This window comes from Oryzias latipes, chromosome 24, assembly GCF_002234675.1.
Source record: "Oryzias latipes chromosome 24, ASM223467v1".
Classification (NCBI taxonomy): domain Eukaryota; kingdom Metazoa; phylum Chordata; class Actinopteri; order Beloniformes; family Adrianichthyidae; genus Oryzias; species Oryzias latipes.
Window position 1 is genome coordinate 13106702 of NC_019882.2, and position 16226 is coordinate 13122927.

Consider the following 16226-nt stretch of genomic DNA (forward strand, 5'->3'; position numbering starts at 1 on the left):
CTCGTGATGTTGGCAACATATTAAGGTTTTTGTGTGAACGTTTTTGGAATAACTTTTAAAAGTGTATTTTTTTATGTCTGCCCAATCTAAAAGGTTTTTGATTGTACAGCTATAGCTTAAGCAACAAATAAGAGAGGACTTTTTTTTTTAAAACAATCTTTCATCATTAAATAATTAAGTTTTGTCCTGGCTATAAATGCTGAAAAAGACGTTTTTTTTTAAGTTTTACTTCTCTAACAATGTTCCCACAATGAAGGGAATTGCTTTATGAGGCCTTTTTTGTCCATTCATTTTTGAGCAAGAAGTTAACCTGTACACAATTTCCTATTTTAAAAACATTTTTACATATTATAACTATTTATGAATTGGTAAATATTAGATTAAATAGTTCTCTAAAGTGCACAAAATCACAACTCAATATTAGAGTACGTTTTTAGAAGTTACTTGTTGCTTGTTATACTCTAAAAATATCATATTCAATATTGAATTTAAGTGATATAATTAATTGTTTTTTAGCTGTTTGAGCATGTTTTACTCCAAAGGTTGGAACAGATTTACTCAAATCTGAGTTACATCAACTGTTGGGGGTTATATCTATTGGTTGTTGTTTATTAGATGGTAACAAACCCTACTGATGCTAATTTTTGCCTGTCAATCAACAAGATAAAACTCTATTTGAGCTGAAGTTCGATCTCAAACATAGTTAATTTTCACAACTGTTTTGAGGGTAATTTTTTTGCAGCATTTAAGTTTTTATTTTTTTTTATTGTCTGTGGTAAAAGACCTTTCTGAGCCCTGAATCTAGCTTGTTTAATTGTGTTGATAAGCTTACCTGTTTCATATTGGAGGGAAAGAAGGACCGCCTTGTCCACAGATTACTTGGTGAATGTGATTCAAACAGAAAGTTGCTCATCTCAGTCTTGATAAGTTTTCTCCACTTCAGCATTTCCTATTTTTCGCTCCATAAAGCTTCACTTACTTTCTTTTTTCCTCTTCTTTAAACTAAAGTGTGGCATTGTGGGTAAGCACTTCATGATGATGTAGTTCAGACAATTCCAAGACAAAATGTAACTAAACATAATCATAAATTACAAACAGTGTTTTTTTTAGTTAGAATGTTATAACAGAATTCATCATACACAATAAAGAATTATGGAGATAAAACATAAAATATATCTCATTTTGCCATTAGGGAACACATCAATTAAATGGTAATGAGCTCCCCTCAACAGTGAGCTGCTGCCACCCAGTGGTCAATATTTGAAGTCAATGGCTACTGCAATTTAAATTAAAAAAAAGGTGAACAATTTTGTTCATTGTTGCATTGAGCATGGCATTCTGTCTGGGAAAATCTGTAAAAAAAATCCAGTAACTTTAACTACTCTGAACTCTTATCCAGAGGTTCCTCCTAGTTTGTAATGTTTTTTACAAATATAGAAAATTTAAATATTCATTCACCTTGAATGTTGTATTACAACAGTAAAGCTTCAGTTTGACATAAGAGGTCAAAGGTTCCAATCAAATGGCTTTGTTTTATGTAGAGCCATAGTTTGTTTCTTTTACTTATTTCTACTTTCTATCTGGCTTTAGTTTTGTTGTTGTTGTTTTTTTGAATATTTGCACAAACTTTTTATGTTGTGGTTTACCCCTTAGATTGTCATCAATCAAACGTACAACTTGCTTTAAATAATAAAAGTGCTACAAAGAGTCACCACCAGATGTTGCACTTGGACAGGGTTCGACAAAGTTTAAAGATTTAAAAATAACATTCTGTTTTCATTTCAGATTTTTTTTAAAGACACTATGACCTGCATGCTTCTTTATGTTTTTACAAAAAAAAAATCAGATTAAAAATCTACAGCAAAAAAAAAGATAGAAATTAACTAAATTGGTGCTCATGCCACTAGATTTGACAAACATGGTGAAAGAAAGAGACGGATGAATCAATAGTTAAAGGACTTTCATTTGTTTTTACTCATCCGCAGACTATAACTTTTCCAGGAGTCTTTAAGTATTTAGTTTCTTAATTACAGCACATTATAATAGACTGATTGTCTATGAGAAAACACCCCAAAGCTCAGCATGTGTGGGCGTGCGTTCAGTTACTCTGCAGGAAATATAACTCTGAGACAACAATTGCTTGTGGCAAAGGAAGAAGTGGGTGTTTGCTGATCCACCCTTATCATCAATTGCAATGTGTCCATGCAGCAGTGAACGTTTGACCTGTGCAAAGCTGCATGCATGCTGCAAAACGACAATATTCCATCTCAAGGCTCCATTGTGGAAAGATGGTGAAGGAGCAGGCAGCTTTATGTGTCCTTGTTCTGAAAAAAAGAATGACTGTTTTGAGGGAATATCATTGGCAATTTTCAGCAACTCTGTAAAATATGTGTGTGCTTCTCCTGCTTAGTTTATATATATATATATATATATATATATATATATATATATATATATATATATATATATATATATATATATATATATATATATATATATATATATATATATATATATATATAATTTACAATAAAACTAAATTACAATTGAAACTCTTTTTTAGAGGAAATTTGAAGAAAACATTGCATTTAACGGCTTTTGGACTAAGTGAAAACCCAAACGCTAAGATGATTGGCTGATTTTGCACTGTCCCTAAAATTGACCAATCAAAATCTAAAGGGGTGGAGCCTTTCCTTTTTTTTTTCTTCTTCTTACTCGGTTGCCTTGTGGCGGTGGAGCAGCGGGAGGGGCAGGTAGTGTAGTTGTTTGTAGCTGCCGGGGATAGACAAAGCTGCCAAGGTCGGCGAAAGTACTGTACTGACTACATTTTGCTGCACGCCTACCTCTAAGGATCCACTAGTACAACAGAAAACCTGTAAGTTGTTCCTCTTAATCTACAGAAATTAGTTTTTAGGGGATGCGAAATTCAAAATAACATCATTTGGTGTTGTGCCGGATATGTGCCCCTGTCAAATCATTGCCTGTCATTCGACTTCTGATGGAAGAAAGGTGCATAATAAGAGGAAGTGCTAACTTGTTGCTAGCCGGCGTTTTTTCTACTTTGTCTCGCGGAAGGAGTAACTGACAGAGTCTTTACGCCGCAGTGCAATTGTAAATAAACTTTTTCAAACGTCTTCTGAAAACTTTATTGACCCCTCCTTTTTTTAAAGTTTTGTATGGCGGCAGCCCTGGTTTGGTTAGCCGGCGGTTTGACTAGCATGGCAGGGAAGCACGAGCCACATTTCAACCTTTCGTTTCTGTCAACAAAATGTGACGCAAATGTTTTGTTTAACTTAAGAAGTTTAGTTAGTGACAGGAAATCCTCGAGGACCCCCTTGGTAATTAAAAAGTACAACTCATGTAGACGTTTGCTGCGTTTTAGGACAAAAAACATGACCCCAATGAGGTTATTGTCGGTTTACTCCTAACTAACTATGTAAGTTTTTGTGACCTCAGGAAATAAATGGCTTGTTAATCGTGGTGTTTGTTTCCCGATTTAAATTCAACTTTTGAACGCTAGCACATAATTTACTTCATTTTAAACAACATAACTGGCTTAAGATCCTTCAAAAAGTGTTTGGACACCCTGTTGTACATAACGATCCTAAGTTTTGCATAAACTATGTTGACCTTTTTCCCCTCTAAATTTGATAGTATGAAAATCTTATGGTGCCATATTAAAGTTCACAACCTCTCAGTGCTTTGAAATGGCGCTCTTTTGTTTCAAGAAGACATACAGCAGCAGCTGCACAAATTGTGTGTATGTGTCAGCACATGTGTGTATTTGTTCTGTTTCGGTCTGTATGCCAGGGTGTAGTTGCAGCATTCCTGGGATGCTGGCTAAATTCTCTCACTTAAAGCATGCTCGACAATAGCTGCCTATAAGGGGGAGCGGGGGTCTCAGTGGAACACATCTAGCTGCATTTTATGTTCGTTGCATGCATGATTTTTGTGGGTGATGATTTGTTTAAATGTATTAGACAGAATGCAAATATGCAGCAGTAGGAAGGAAAATTGCATCCAAGAGTGCTGTTGATTTAAACATTATATTGAGTTAGTTGGAGGGTATTTATTCAGCTACTTTTCAAGGTTAGGATACATTTTTTGAGTTAAAAGCTGCACTTTTAGTTTTCTGATATGACACCATGCTCTTGAAAGGCATTTCCCCCTAGAATCCTACATTTACAACCTTTGAGTGTTTGTAAAAACAGAGCTGTCGTAGTTCCAGGACAGCTAATTCTCATACTATTGTGCTTTTGCTGTGCATGGTTTCTTTTTTGACACAAAAACAGGAAATGGTGTCCAACACCCTGGTGATGAGTGGGATTTGTTTTTTTTTTACGTTGCGGTAACCTGCTGTTGTGTGACAGTTTGCCTGAGGCAAGCATGAAAGGACGCCTTTGTGTTCTCTTTTGAATTTGTTTAGGGCCACAGCTGAATGTACATTATTAATAGTTTCTATAGAAAAAAAAAACTTTTTTAATTTGGGCCTCAGTCTCACAAACTAATGTAGTGTTAGCTGCCTATCAAATGTGAATATAAGCTTGATGCAAGTCTGAAAGAAGAGGTAAGGCTGGTTGTGACAGTCGCTGTGATGTGGTTACAGTCGCTCACAGCAGCTACGCAGGTCACATTACAAAGATCCATCAAGCTACTGAAATTTGCTGCTTTAGACCGGAAAAGGTAATTTAATATTTTCAAAAGCAGCAGTTAGGGTTGCTTAGATCAACTGCTTTTGTTGTGGCGACTTTATGAAATAAAATCCAAAACAGACGATGAGGAAGCTGCGGCAAGTTTATCTTTTGGGAAGTTGATTTGTATTTTTTCACTTTTGATACCAAATGGAGCGAACTGCACCTAAGACTGCAGCACTTTAGAAGAAAAATAATACCGCCACTTGACTGACTCATTTTAACATAGTTATGATTTGATATCTCATTGATTTTTATTATAAAAACAAATTTTGCCTTATTTCGGGAGAGTGTTTTAACAAAACTTGGGTCTTAAACTAAGAAAATGTGTATTTTTTTCTGCTTTTTAAGTTGCCATGTTTTCCGCAGTACACGTCACTGGAGCCAAGAAGAAAAAAAAAACATAAAGAAGTTGTTCTGGAATATAGGTCACACTTTTTGGTGAAAAGAGCAAGGCATCCAAACAAATTCACCAAGTCCTGTGTAATGCTGCATTTACATCGGTACTTCAGTGTCTCTGTGTCCCAGTTTGATGACATTCTGTCTCGCATTAGTAAGAGGAAGGTAAAAATAAAAACAATAATATTGTATATAGTTCAGAAGAAGAAGGATCAGAAGGAGTTCCTTCATGTTTTGTTTGATTATTTTCGACGGTCTTTCTTCTTCTGCATTGTTGCAAATAGCAAATACTGATACAAACCCCTACATTGCCCTCTAGTGGTTGTTAGCTGAAAAAATGCTGAGGGGCTACCTGTTGTTAGTGGGAGAAAAACAAATATGTGAGCTTATTTATGTTTTTAAACATCGCATGTAAGTTGCACCCCTGGCCAAACTAAAAAAACAAAAAAAACAATTGCATCTTATTGTCCCAAAAATCCAATACTGTAAAAACAAACGTTACAGCGGCTTTCTGCCTCTGTTATAAGAAAAGGCATAGAAGTAAATTAGAGTCCCACTCGCTATTCACAATAATTTAACTAGAGAAATACTCAGAAATGCAATTTTAAGCTTAATTTTCTCTTTATACATGTCTTCCATTGTCAGAAAAATGCTACAAGACCGTGTTAAAAATACAATTGTTATCAGAGTGGGTCTGTAACCCTTGTGCTATCCTAGGCACTTTAACGTTGTGAGTTGGGTCATCTAGACCCACTAGACAGTGCTCTGAACCTTTTTTCTTCAATGATTTGTGATCCTCAATGGTGTCCATGGATTACATGAAATCTTTTCACCTTTGTCATGGTAGGGAGAACACGTCAATGTAAGGGTGGGGTCATCTAAGACAGCACAAGGGTTAAAACATTGGTGGATGATATGAATTAAAATCAAATCTTGTAAATTAATGACTTAAATGTATACATTTCTGAAGTAACCCTAATAAAGGGTTGTGTGGATGTTTTATTGAGAAGAACATGTTTCTAAAGCATCTAAAAGCAGGAGAACAAACTGAAGAAGATGACCCTGAGCCTTAGGCCTGCAGCTCTTTGTACTGTCTCTCTTTTGCCTATCAGCGACTAATCATCCGCTTTAGTGTGGCCCAGTGGTCCCTGCTGACTCAGCCAGGGCTGCCATCTGGGCTGGAACAGAAAACACAAGAGACTTCTCACTTGTTTCCAAGTGTCCGCGTTCAGCTAGCAGTCTTTAAGGGTGTTTGCGAGAGACTGAGGAACCAAAAATGAAAAAGAATTTGCTTGACTGGTAGGTGGGTCAAGATACTAGAAATTTGATCCTCATCAATAATTGGACTTTCTATTGTGAGAAAACGTTAGCTGATGACTGAAGGACGTCTCCCAGTGGCTGCAGGACTACAATAATTTTTTTAAAGCACTCCTAACCCACTTAGTTTTGCTTTCCCTACAACACGTCTGCTGGATCAAGGTTAACTCTGGTGCAACTAAGCCCAGGCATAAGGCGCCTCATTCAGGCAACCCAGCAGCCTAACATCTCAAGAGATTAAAATTTTTAATGTAGAACAATCAAAGTTCAGTGATCTCAAAATTTCCCGGCCCCCCCTTTCTTCTTTTTTTTTTTTACTACTCTTACACCATGGCTGTTAAATAACAAGTTCCTGTTTTATTTCAATCTAGAAGTCTAGCTGACGCTTTATTTGCCTGAGAACAAATGTGTGTATAGCTATGTGGCGTATGACCCTGCACACTTCCCACTCACGTTTCACTTTTTATGCTCACATCCTGTCCTCTGACTGAGTCTGTTCGCTCCGCAGTTGCGTCAAATTCTGACATATTTCTGCCTCTTTTCCGGACACATCAGCCAGTCTCTTCTCCTTGTCTGTTTTTGTCCTGTGTTGGGCCAATCCGCCACAAATTATTCTGTTTATCGTGGCAGGATCATAACAACTTGAAAGGTTCTTGGTTTTCCTAATTAAAGCATTTTAACTTTTATTTTTTTGAGGATAAATTAACTTGTCAATTTATTCAGTGTCCTATTTCCTCATCATGCGAGATGAGATATTTCTGCCATAAGTCTTTTAAAGCACTGGTTACATGCACCTCCTTGTTTTGGCAATTTAATGTAAAAACATCCAAATCAGTATTATGTTTTCTGGTTCGCATTTTAAAATCTTGGAGAAAAGCCGGAGATTTGTTTCACTATTTTTTTCAAAATACATAATTATTGTGCAGGTTTTGGTCAGCAGCTCAGTTTCCCATTACTGGTTAGAATTTCAACAGCTGCAGTCTCACTTCTGCTCTGTGACTTCCACTTCATAGATTAATGAAGTTAGATAATGGACATTTTTTTTTGCCTTTCTTTTTTTCCTTTTTTTTTTTTTAATAACTTGTCCTGTCCAACAGCTGGGCAAACAGATGAGAGCTGAAGGCCTCTTGTGCTGGACATATTTTACTTTAACTGAAAAACCAGCGGTATGTCTGAATAAACCCCTTTTGTAATCGCGGCCAAACTTTATTCATTTAAATCACCCCCCCAGCATAGGGCCCAGGTCCCCTCAGCCCAGGGGTCCCATCCCCCGAAGCGCCAACCCCCCAGGCCACACACACCACCCACCCCACACAGAGGGATAGGAGCCAGAAAGCTCCGCCCCCACCGGAGCAAGTCCAGGCCCCCGCCTCTAGGCGCCGCCCCTGGGAGAGCTCTGGTCAGGCCCTCGACTGGACCGAGGCAGCCAAACAGCCGGGGCGACCGCCGATTGCCTCAGCGGAGACCCAGACCCATCAAGACTCCAAGGTCCCGTACTGACAGTGCCAACAAGCCCCCACACACACACACCCAGACCCCGCAGCCCTGGTGGATGTCACCCAGAGTGACCGCGGGCCCCAAGAGGGTTGCCCCGCCCCGCCCAGAGCCAGGGGAGGAGTGATCCCAGCCCCCAGGTGCAGATGGGCAGCCCATCCAGTGCTGCTGGATGGGCTGCCCATCTGCCCACCCCCCCTAGCACAGGCAAAAAGACCACCACTCTGTTGCCAAAGAGCCTGGACAGGTGTGCAGAACCACAGTGCATGCATGTAACTGTCGGGTAGATTACCATCTCAGTGCTCACAAATGTCTGGGTTACTGAGACCCATCTTGAACATCCTCTGTCCAGTGTAGTAAATTCTGTGAAGAGTTTTGAGATGGATTAGCTGCAAGTTTGGACTTTTTTTTAGGTTTAAAGGTGTTTAGACAAAGTGCTGACCAGAATCTGTGCTGATGCTCAAATCTTCATCCGATTTTGTGATCGGAAGTGAAATATTATTAACTAGGTTGCATAAGAGTTTGTATATTTCGGAGAGAGTTTTATTCATTAAAAAATAAATCAGAGATGTAACTACTTCTGGTGGCTTTAAATCGTTGTCTTTGTATTTAAACTTTTTAGTAATAATAGATTTAAGTTGCTGATATTCCAAGAAGTTATTTATTCTTTGCTTTTCTTTTGTCTGACTTTAAAGGCTATTAGGTTGGTTACATTAGTGTTGACATAATTGATAATTCTAAAAAAACTGCAAAAAAATCCTGCAGCACTGTTTTAGTAATTTCCACAGCTGGCAGGAGGATTTTGCTCTCCGAATGACTGTTTGGCTGTTTTTTTTTTTTGCAATTTGGCTGCACATCCGTTGTTAACAGCAAGTGCATGCAGCTAGAAATAATAGTTTTTCATTAAGGTCTAATAGTCAGTGGAGGCAATTATATCAAAGTTACATTATTAATATATAAAACTGAGCTGTGTACCCATCAGTCCTCAGGAAGATCTAGTATTTTCCTTTTTTTTTTTACACTCTGTACACTTTTTGTTTTATTTTGAAAACCCAAGAAATCTTAAAAAAAAAAAAAAATTACACAGAGAAAGAACAGTCAATGTTTTACTAGAACGAAAACATATCTTGGAGTACAAATCCACCAAGAGAAGTCTCAAGTCCCCATGGCTTTCAATTCTAATTTAGCCAGCAAAAATGTTTGAAGTATTGAGGCTTTGGTCATTAACACCCTCCTACATAACTTTAAAAAAAAGTATGAGCCAACCAGGAAGTTCTAAATGTTCCAGTTGCTAAAAAGACCACTAGGGCCTGGCTTCAGGAAAAGGGAGATTCCTCCTGAGTCCCAGATTAATAAGTCTCACTTTACACTACAAATAAACTTACACACATCTCACTTAGAAAAGATTTGTTTTTGTTGCTGTTGGTTTTAAACAAGCTGTCTTGACCCCTTGAACTCCAGAGCCAATGTCGACAATAGAAAATAACACACGACCTTTGAGCTACCACAACCATTGGACCGTTTTTGGAATTAACGTAATTCCAACGGATTGTGAAAGCTGAGAAAAGCATCTTTACCACTAGAAAGTGTTGCATATTAGCGAAACTCTGCTTTTCTCAGCTTTCACAATCCGTTGGAAATATGCCAATTTGGTAAACAATCCTATTTATGGTAGTTCAAAGATTGTTTTATTTCCTGTTGCTTGCGATGGCTCCAGTGTTTAAGACCCACTCTAATGAAAAAACGTGTTTTTTGTGTTTTTAACTTGTTGTTGTAGAATTTTTCTGATGATGGATGACTTTTATAAAGAAAGTTCAGTTTAAAATTGCATTTCGGAGTATTTCTGAATATAGATAGCTCTGTTACTGTTCGCCATAATTGTTGCACCTCTAATGTTAGCTTGGGATTGTGAGGGGCTGTAAGCTAGTGCTAGTGTAAACAATGGGAAGATGAAAAAAATATTTGGGCTAACAGTCCCACCCACAGCTCAGAGGTGAATTTCTAATGAACTACTGCCGGTTTGCAGAAACTATGTCCTAGAAAATGACACTTTTTTTGTGTGTGGCTAAAAATGGCACAATCATAATTAAAAGACCACTGAGAACACTTTTACAATTTATCAAAGGATTATTGGAGCGGAACTTTAAAAGGTTGAGGCTAAACAATTACATAATTTCAGTTTTTGTTCCGATAAGCAGCTGGACTGAGAAGACTTCAGAATCCTGTCAAAGATGATTAATCCAGTTAATTTATGGGTCTAACTAGGGGCTGCATGATATGAGGAAAACTTGCGATATGCGATGTTAGGGATTAATATTGCGACGAGGATATTACTTGCGGGATATGAACAAATAGCAAAACAACCAAAAAACATCATTTCACAGGAACAGTTTGAAAAATGACCGACATCTACATAGGAGACGAACATCTAACATAAAAAGGGCTCCATCCGATTAGTCTATGATGTAAAAGGAGTCCATCAGATTGGCCACATACATAAAGGTTTGTTTCATGAAATACTTCAAGCTGCCACAAGATTCTTTTAGCACATTTAAATTAACAATTTATTGCGATTTTTGCCATCTTTTGCGAAATGCATATTGCACAGCTTGATATTGCAATAACGATAAATTTGTGATATATTGTGCATTCCTAGGTCTAACAATGAATAACAAAGCTATTGTGTCCTCCAAGAGTACAACTGAATTAGTCACACTGTTTCAGTCTAATATTAAAATTCCCACTCTGATCATAGACAGAAACTATTATTTGTGAAACACCCTAAAAATCCAAACTTGGATGGAAACCTCAAAATATTTAAATTTTTAACATATAGATTAGGAGCTAACTGTGATGTCGCAAATTAGAAACCCACAAAGTAAACCTTTTAACAAATCCCCATGATTAAAGATGATACTCAGTCCTCACATTGAGTTCATGGTCTTCCTTTCTTAGGAAAATAATTGTACTTTTTCTTTTCTGTACAACTCTTGATGAACTAATTTGAAGAAAAAGTAGTTCCTGAAACGTTGATGTAGAAATAACTGACCTGTTTTCTCATATTGTGTAAAACGAATAAGTATAGGCATGGCAGAAATAAGAAAAAATGACTTTGACCTGGTTAATGACAGGAGAGTAAAGGCCATCTGCCTGAAGAGCACACAGTGTTTGCACTGGTCCTGCTTAGAGCTGGTGTTTATGGAAACCACGGATACGTTTGTTTTCATAAAGAACACCTCTGTGCCTCCAACTCACCACTTTAGCACAAACTGTTGAACTATTTCTTTGTGTGCAGTGCAGTTTCAACCTTTTGGTTCAGATAATTTGCCTTTTATTCTCCGAACATTTGCTGACTGATTCAAAGCTGTGCTGTTTAAATAGAGCTCCAGTAGCTTAAGGTTTCCGACTAAACTGTAAGGTTTTTATTTAAAGCATTTTCTGTGTGTATTATTGATAAATAAATGTTTTTTATCGGTATATAAAGTTGGACGTGTGTCAACTGGTAGCTGCAACCCATGCTGAGCTGTGGTTTAGATCTTTAGAGGTGCTTTCCGGTTGAAATGGAAACCATGACATTTTGTTGGTGCAACACACTTGCAAAAACCAGTCTGATTGACTCTTGCAGTCACTTTCAGTTTAAGAAACATTTCCATTTCTGAAAATACAAAATGGATGATTTCTTAAACCTTTGCCCTCATGTTGGGAAACACTTTTGCACCATCTTTTAGGTGTAGCAATTTTCAGTCCTTGGATTCTTATTCCTCATTCTGCTACACATGGAGTTGCATGATTAACTTTTTAGAAACTTCATTGCCGGAGCTTTAACTCTAGTGTTGACATTCCTTGGACTACCCCAACTCTTCAATCGCAGCGGAGAAAAGCACTAATATACTACTGGATAGTCGTAAAGTGTCTTTGTAATAAACCCAACTCAACAGATTCTGTCGCCAAGAAAAGTGACTTTACGCTGTTTGCAATGCTTTACATTAGTAATGTGTTGCATATCGGTGCAAAGGTGCTTTTTATAGTCAGAATCAACTGATTCATGTTGATCACATAACATGTCAAATACTTAAACTATGTCTAAGAGCTTGTGTTATATGGGTGTCACTGGTGACATCATGGGTTTTAAATGGCTTAAAGTTAATGAGGTTCCAGGTCACTTATCACATTTACATTCTTTTGTAATTGCCATCTGCTGATGTTTCTATTTGACTAATAAATCAAGTTATTGGAACAAAACAAATTTCTGCCTGTGCAGATCGTACTCCTGTAAGTAATTAAAAGTTGGTCTGCAGCAGTAGCGTGGTTTTTGGAGACCTCAGTACAAGGACCTGTTGGTTTAGGATAACTTTTCGGATCATCAGAGAATGAGTCTGTATTGGTGATGACCGCTGAATGCAATTGCACACTGGTTTTTCACACAAGAAGGAGTCACATGCAGACATGGCTCTCTTTGTATCTGCAGTATTGCTGAGACGCCGGGTTTGGCAGAACAGAAGTGTCATTGAACAGAGACGTAGGAGGAATTTCTACGCCTGGTGTCCCACTCCATGCAGTTAAAGTTGGCGGTAGCCAAACGGCCACTGTGCCTCCTCCTTTCCAAATACCAATCTCCCTCCCTGACTTTCCGACTTGCATTTAGCCATGCTTATTTTTCCTCCATCCATTGTTCTCCTCTTACCCGCCTTGGTAAGTTCTCCCTTTATCCCACTTTCTCTCCCAGCAGTGACAGAAGGCTCTCACTGCTTCCAACGACGCCAGGAAAAAAAAGGTCTCAATGAGGTTTTGTCTTTGTTGGTTTATCAACTCCGCTCTCCCTCCCTCTTCAGCAGAGGACAGATGTGTAGACGGGATAGTAGAGAGTTTGTATTGAACAAGTGAGAGATTAGGCAGCAGCTGGTTGAGCTGTGGAGTGAACAGAGCTCAAGTGAGCTGCAGAGGAGGAGGCTCAGTCATACTTAAAATGTATGTGTGTTTGTGTGACGATTGTGATTCATGGTTTGGTAGTGAGAGTCTATAAGAGAAAAGGAGTACTTGAAGAAACCTGGTCAGCAGTGACTTCTGAAGAGTGCTTACATGTGAAAGTTAGTTTGACACAGCAAATTAGACGGTATGTTTTGTTTTCTCTTTTCTGTTTTAAATTTGATGCTTTAGCTTTTATTTCTTATTGGATACATTAGTCCATTAGTACTGTGTGAGACTAGGGTACCAGTATCAACAAGAGTAAACTGCTTTCTTGGCCTGAGTGAGTGTAGGACAGGATGTTGTACTGTTTTTACCGTTTTGTAAGCTAAACAATCACCATTAGATTTCTTGGTACTGAAAATGACCAGTTTTTCATGATATGGGCTAGGGCCAAGTAATGATGTGTTTGTTTGGTTTTTTAAATCTAAACTTTGCTTTTATGTATTTTTGTCTGTATGTTTGTCTGTAGATCTTTTTCCACTGTGTATGGGTTTGTAAATTGTATTTGAGTTTAAATAAAGTTGGACTGCACCTTGGTGATATGGGCAACAGTGTGACTGACATAAAGCCAGTAGGTCTCAATCACACCAGTTTAATGTCAGACAACAGAATGTATGAGGCTAAATTTTTCTCTTATAACCCACAACTGTCAAAGTAAAGTAAAAAATCGTCACTAAAACTGGCATTTTCTAGATAAAAATATAAATATGAATTTATTAGCAGCATCCTCCTAATATTAGACAGCTAGTTATTCTTGTGGTGTATAGAAGCTTTTTAAGCCGTGTCTTTTTTTGTGTTCATCAAACATTTTTATCCATTGCTGATTTTGGGGCTTAGTAAATGTTTTGTAAGAGATATTAATGATCCAACTAGATTTGATGCTTTTTCTTTCCTCTTAAAACTATTTGGCAACTTCTGGCACACTTGAGTGATTCCAGTAGTGTGTAAAAGACATTAAAAATGCTGATTGGGGTTGCACAGTGGTGTAGGGGTTAGCACCCATGTCTGACAGCGAAATCGAATCCCAGCTGAGACCTTTCTGTGCATGTTCACCCCATGTTAATAGGGCAATCGTTGGCTCTAAATTGTCCTTTAGGCGTGAACGTAAGTGTGTGGTTCTCTTTGTGTGGCTCTGTGTTTGACTGGCGAACTGTGCAACCCTGTGATTCCTAATTGGTATAGAGCTGGCTTAAAAGTTGGATGGATTGTCTGATTGACTGACGGGTGATTGGGTGCTCTGATGTATCCAGTCATTGTGGTCAAAGCAACAAAGACCTATAAGGAGATTTTTTTTTATTTAATTTCTGCTGATATCAATAATTACAGATGATGTATTTGTTTTTGTGCATTCCCAGTAATTTAAATCTACAGGGAAAATTGGAACATTTCATTTCCATCGTAACTACCAAAAACAGGCAGCTGACAACAGATCAATCTCTGGATCACCTGGACAGCTTCTAAGAAATGGAACTGACTTGTTTTTTGTAGCTGTTTGTGTGGTGGCCCTGAAGTGCAAATCACATCAACAACGCAAAACTTATATAATATCACAATGACAGCTAAGCAAATAATAAAAAACATTAAATTCTAGAAATCATAGGAAAATTCCAGAAACCAAAAAGCAATTGGAAAAAAAAAATTAAACAAAATAAAAATGAAACATTTTGGAAAACAAAAGTAATTTGCAGAAATCAAATACCAAATCATCAATACCTACCTTTTTCTGGGTTCTTCTTTTGTTTTATTTATTAACATTTCATTTTGATTTCTGGAAATTACTTTTTTTTTTGGTGAAATGTATTTTATTTTTTTTCCAGAAACCGGAAAAGGTAAGTACTACGGGAATTGCTCATTGGATGATGATGTTTGTCCACCATTTCAACCTAAACCTATTTGGCATGATACTGGATATCACAAAACTATTAATTGTATATGGACACTGAAGAAGCAATTGAAAAAAAATTTTAAAAATCACTTGTCATCCAATCAGCAATGTCCCATAGTCCCTGCCTTATTGTTTAATTTTTTACAGGACTTGCACTTCAGGTCCACCATACATTTGTCTGTCGACTGTTTGTTTCTACTCCGAGATTTCCTACAAATAAAAAGTCTGGCTATTGTCCTTTTTTGGCATTATAGAAATTCATTTGTTGCAATTTTCTTGAATACGTCCTTTCAAATGTTGGCATCTGCTGCCCAAGGCGTAATGGGCAGTAAGAAGAAGGAGAAAAAGAAGATGTTTGCAGTTCCTTAAGAGCTCTATCTCCACATCTAGGCTCTGCTGTAGATCTGGTGTTTGCATGGTAATTAAATGGGTTTAAAGTCTCAATGATACATCAGTGATAAGCCAGGCTGCCATTGTGGTGGTGCAGGGCAGGTCTCCCCTTCTCCACTATGCCCAACCCCTCTCAGTGACCATATTAGGGCAAAACTCAGCCAACCTCCCAGCAAGCTGATCTCAAGCCCACGTGGACCCCCTCCAACCCACCCTGCTGTCTCATTTGCTCCTGTACAGGGAGCCTGAAGGAGACACAGCACTCCTAACCCAGTTTAAAAGCTTGCTGTCTTGGCCAGCCAAAACAGCAGAGTGGTTTTAAAAATGGATGCAACAAAAATCCAAAGCCACTTTGGTTGTTTTTCTATTTAATCTGACTCTTGTGAGAATATTTCAATTGCCCCTGAGTAACCTTTTTCCTTAAGATGTCTAGTTTTTTCTCTCTACATTTTGATTGTTTTTCATCTGTGCCACGACCTGCAGCCTTTGTGTGTGAATTCCCTTCTGCAAGAAGGGAACATGAGAAAATATAAGCTCTCTGCTCTGCTTGTTATGATTGGAACGGTACAGGTGATTTAAACGCCACCGGTGGTGAGACATAACAGTCAAACAGCCGCTTGTTCTTTTTCCCCTAAAAGCTTCCAAACAGAAGCTATTTTGGTCATCCGTGTTCATTTTGGCTTCCTGGAGTTTACACAAAATCCATTTTAGAGGGGAAGGAGGACCATAGCAAGACACTCAAACCTAAAGGTTAGCCCAGAGAAACTTTCAGGCTTTCTTGTTACTTTTCTGCTTTGTTGAGAAAGAAACAGGCTGCTAGTTTGTAATTTTTCATCTTGAGGAAATAAACATCAAGCTGAAAGGTCTCCTGGTTGCCATGCAGATTTAAAAAGCTTGGGTTTGAGGTTATATTTCCAATTCACTGTGCCTGCACAAGCTATATTTAATAGGGAATCAGAAGATTACTTAAGATTAGTTTTATCTTGAAGTTTTCCATGCTGCCTCTCTTTTTTTTTAATGTTCAACATATTTGTCATTTTTCTGCGCTCTGAGTTCTTTGACAGCCAAAGCCAATCCTACGT

The 16226-nt window shown here is 37.9% G+C and overlaps 1 protein-coding gene across 2 annotated transcripts in view; it reads left to right on the forward strand.

The window, feature by feature from the left end:
- Positions 1–2714: 2714 nt before the first annotated feature.
- The window catches only part of fam49a (family with sequence similarity 49 member A), a 31998-nt gene continuing 18486 nt past the window's right edge, over positions 2715–16226 (forward strand). Inside the window, exon 1 of one of the 2 annotated variants that reach the window (XM_020714555.2) lies at positions 2715–2875. The gene's annotated coding sequence lies outside the window, so the exon portion shown is untranslated. The remainder of the gene's footprint in view (positions 2876–16226) is intronic. The other variant, XM_004083668.4, reaches the window with a different exon arrangement.